General features: G+C 49.3%; 1 pseudogene across 1 annotated transcript; it reads right to left on the bottom strand.

The window, feature by feature from the left end:
- Positions 1 to 3,534: 3,534 nt before the first annotated feature.
- LOC311616289 (glyceraldehyde-3-phosphate dehydrogenase-like) lies at positions 3,535 to 4,526 on the bottom strand (annotated as a pseudogene). Its single transcript has one exon. The product of its transcript is annotated as a glyceraldehyde-3-phosphate dehydrogenase-like (transcript).
- Between the last annotated feature and the right edge of the window lie 254 nt (positions 4,527 to 4,780).

Below are 4,780 nucleotides of genomic sequence, written 5' to 3'. Positions count from 1 at the left end.
ACCCCAAATCTCAGCCCAGCCTGTGCTGCTCGGGTGAGGGACACCCTGAGAAGGAGTGAAAGGGAGATGGGGCTGCGCCTGAGACTCCCTGGTGATTTGGGTGAGGAGGGGACCCCACAGGGCCCCACGGTGGGGACTCATGGAGGGGAGAGTGGTACCACGGGGCTAGAGGAGCTTGGTGGTTCCATTTTCCTACCAGATTCACCATCTACATTTTCAGAGGAAAAGAACCTTAGAAAAGTATCAGAAAGGACACAAGAGAAGGTTTACCCCTTCTGGGAGGAAAAGCAGGGTGTGGGGAACAAGCCCGACCTTGGGGCTCAGCTACGTTTGGGGCTGGTTCCAGGTCCTCCTCTGCATCTCCACTTCCTCGCACGTAGAGTGGGCATGGCAATCGCCGTTCACATCTGGTGTACACAGATTACGGGAGATAACACATCGCTAAGGCGCTTGGCATTCGCTGCCACACTTGTTGCCTCGTTCACACACGTGGAGGAAGGGAAGGCGCAGGTGCAGTGCCAACAGCAGGGACTGGAGTGTTGGGGTGGGAGGGTCAGCTCCCTCCTGGGCCCCGAAGGGCCCTGAGCTTGGTAAAAACTCTGCTTTAATGTCACTGTTTTGAAATCTTTAATTTTTGAACAAGGGACCCTGCATTCTCATTGTTCACTGGGCTCTGCAAATTAAATTTTGTAGCCAGGGTGTGTGTGTGTGTGTGTGTGTGTGTGTGTGTGTGAGAGAGAGAGAGAGAGAGAGAGAGAGAGAGAGAGAGAGAGAGAGAGAGAGAGAGGATGCTGGGGGTTCTCAAGGAAGAGATGTTCTCTTCAATGAAGCGATATCAGCTGATGGCAAAGACACCCCAGTCAATACCCACCCCACCCCTGAGCCAGTCCCACACCCCAACAAGCTGAGACTTCACTTCACAATAGCCCCTCTCAGCTCCAAAATCAACAACCAAAACAACCCCTCCTAGCCTTTGGGCTGTTACCCAAACACCCCCACACCTGCAGGCCAAGGCCCAACCCCTGCCGGGCCAGGCGTGGGCTCCCCGCAGATTTTCCCAAGGACTCAGCCAGCCCAGCGGCTGTTTGCTGGTCATTTCCATACCCCAGGCACGCGATCCGACCGCTCCCCAGAGCGCTGCCCATGCCACCCTGTGTGCATCCTAAATGAGTCTTTACCACCTGCTCTCCCTGGGCCAGCCTCCTCTCCATGTCCCTAAGGCTGGGTGCAGGGATTAGAACATAGTAGGTGCTCAATAAATCCTTGCTAAAGTCATGTATGCACACATCCCACCCACACTTATTATCTAGGAACGGAGATGTCACAGATAGGTTAACATAAAATAAAGCAACTCAGGAAGTGTACAGACTGAGCAAGAATTTGAGTCTCGCCGAGATTTGGACCCTTCCTACATTAGGCCATGCCTTCTGCAGGCTGGGACTCTCACCACGGAAACCCTTTCAGGAAGGTGCTCACTGATCCGATCAAAACAGGGCATGCAGGAGGTGGAGTGGAGGGGCCCTGACAATGGGGAGACCGTGGGTGGGCCGCTCCCCTCCCTGCACCCCACATCCCCCTTGGCCAGGCGAACACCCTGGATTAGGGCTGTGCAATCCAATATGGTAGCCACTGACTTGAAATGTGGCTAGGGGAACTGAATTTGAAATTTTATTTCTTTTTAAATTAATTTTAAAAACTGATATTCAAGTTAGTCATTGGAGAATTTGTAAGTACATTTGGAACAACTTGGGTATGAGAAACCATTTTCTTCCCTTGTAAATTTGATAATATATAAACATGATCAAGTACTTCTAAGAAAAATTTAGAGTTTGGACTAAGAAGTTCTCTCAGTGTAAAATACAGATTTCAAAGACTTAATATGAAAAAGGAGTGTAAAATATCTCATTAATACTTGTTATTTTTATTATATATTAAGATGGTAATGTTTTAGATTTATGGGGTTAAATAAAATATATTATTAAAATATTTTCACCTGTTTCTATCTCTTTTATTTTTCATTTTTAATGTGGGTCCTGGAAAATGTGAAGTTACATTTGTGGCTTACATTCTACTTCTCTTGTATGGCACTGGATTATGGAATCTCTTCCTTTTTTTCTAATATTCTGACATTCTACAAAACTACACCCCCTTCTGATGCTGGGTAATTCTTTAATTCTCTGGGTTTCCTTATCTGGCATTACACCCTTCCTCATTCCATTTTTGTGTTGGCACCTTGATTTTCCCAAGGAAAATTACTTCACAGAGACTAATCTTTGCCCTCAGCTATAGGGTTGGATATATGACCAAGGCCTAGCCAATCAGAGGAGAGTACCCTCCCTTTGACTACAGTGGTTGGTTCAGGCATGACACATGACCACCAGGCAGAGCCAATGAGGCCCCATTTGACTGAAAGATTGGAAATGAGTGGACTTTCCCCAGGAGTTGCTAAGGGATTAGGATGGAAGCCCAGTCCTGCTGGCAGCCAGAAGGCTGTGAGAGAACAGCCTTCCTGACAAGGAAGCCAACACAGAGAAAAAAAGAATCTAGAGTGAAGAGAATTCAAGCCTTGTACCCGAAGCCAGGAACTACCCCTGCGTTTTTACATTAGGAAAAAATACATATCCTTTTAGTTTCAAATTGGAATTCCGCCCCCTGAATCTTGACTATACATGAGCACATGGTTAGCTCCTTAACCCCAGCTCAAGTGATCATGTTCAAACACCGCTGGGCTGCCCTCAACCCCTCATCTCTGTGGAACTGGCCTTCCCTCCCTCTCCTCTCTGCCTTGAAACCCATTCTGTTTTTATTTTTGTTTGTTTGTTAATCCTTACCCGAGGATATTTCCCCCCACTGATTTTTAGGGAGAGTGGAAGAGAGAGGACAGGACAAAGAGACATATCAATGTGAGAGAAACACATTGACTGGTTGCCTCCTGCACGAGCTCTGATCAGGGCCCGGGCCAGGGGAGAGCCTGCAACCAAGGTTCATGCCCTTGACCGGAATCAAACCCAGGACCCTTTGGTCCGCAGCCAGATGCTCTATCCATTGAGCCAAGCCGGCTAGGGCATGATGCCTACTGTTCTCCCAGCTTATTCTCACATGGCCATTCTCTAGCCCTCCCATCAGCCAGAACAACTTGCCTTCCTGCATTTCCACACACCATTCCAATAGCTTGGAAAATCCCCTCCTTCTTCCCCCTCCTCCCCTCTCCCCCTCTACTTTACAGGACCTGGCAAACTCCTCATCTTCCAAGCCTCAACTACTCTTTTCAAGGTCACCAATAACCTCTATGTTGCTAATTCAAGGCTTACTTCTCTGTCCAGCTCCTACGTAACTTCTTTTTGGGCGGTGGGGGTTGGGGGGCACAGAGAACTTTATTGATGATGCATGACAAGGTAGGGCTCCCTAAGCCCCTCCCCTTCTTCAGGTGGTCTGGGATGGATACTGTGGTCAAGAGATTTCCAGTGTCGGGGAATTGATCTGGGCAGCTGAGGGCCTCTCTTCCTCTTGCTGGGCTGGAGGTCCAGGGGGCTCTTACTCCTTAGAGGCCATGTGAACCATAAGGTCCACCACCCTGTTGCTTTGTCAAATTCACGAGTGGTCATTGAGGGCAATGCCAGCCCCAGCATCAAAGGTGGAGGAGTGGCTGTCACTGTTAAAGTCGCAGGAGACAACCTGGTCCTCCGTGTAGCCCAGGATGCCCTTGAGAGGGCCTCTGATGCCTACTTCACTGCATTCTTAATGTCATCATATTTGGCAGCTTTCTCCAGGTGGCAGGTCAGATTCACAACTGACACATTGGGGGTGGGGACATGGAAGGTCATGCCAGTGAGCTTCCCATTCAGCTCAGGGAAGACCTTGCCCACAGTCTTGGCAGCAGTAGAAACAGGGATGATGTTCTGGGCAGTCCCTTGGCCATCACACTACAGCTTCCCAGAGGGGCCATCCACAGTCTTCTGGGTGGCGGTGATGACATGGACTCTGGTCATGAGTCCCTCCACAATGCCAGAGTTGTCATGGATGACCTTGGCTTGGGGGAGGGGGGGGGCGGCAAGCAGTTGGTAGTGCAGGAGGCATTGCTGACAGTCCTGAGGGAGTTGTCATACTCGTCATGTTCACACCCATCACGAACATGGGGGCATCTGCACAAGGGGCAGAGATGGTGACCCTCTTGGCTCCGCCCTTCAAGTGAGCCCTAGCCTTCTCCAGGGAGCTAAGGCACCGGTGGACTCCTCAACATACTCAGCACCAGCATCACCCCATATGATGTTGGCGGGATCTTGCTCCTGGAAGATAGAGATAGCCTTTCCATTGGTGACAAGCTTTCCGTTCTCAGACTTGCCTGTGCCTTTGAACTTGCTATAAGTAGAATCATACTGGGACATATAGACCATGTAGTTTAGGTCAATGAAGGTGTCATTGATGGTGACAATATCCACTTTGCCAGAGTTAAAAGCAGCCCTGGTGACCAGGGGCCCAATGCAGCTGAATCCGCTCACTCCAACCTTCATCGTTGTGTCTCAGGGTTGTGGCTGGCACTGGGCAGGAGGAGAGGCTGTCTGTCTGATGAGCAGGAGAAGCAGAGAGCCTCCTACGTAACTCCTTGACGATGTTCTACACAATTGACTATTCCCACCTTCTTGAAAGGTTTCTCTTGGTTTCCATAATAACTTATTCTCTTCTTCCTACCTCATTGACCATTCCTTCTCAACCTCTTTGTTCATTCATTCATTTTTTTTATGTGTTCCTGCAACAAATATTTACCAAGAGCCCACTGCTT

The sequence above is a fragment of the Pipistrellus hanaki genome (assembly GCF_964339955.1).
Source record: "Pipistrellus hanaki genome assembly, chromosome: 2".
Lineage (NCBI taxonomy): Eukaryota > Metazoa > Chordata > Mammalia > Chiroptera > Vespertilionidae > Pipistrellus > Pipistrellus hanaki.
This window is presented reverse-complemented; position numbering and strand designations above follow the sequence as displayed.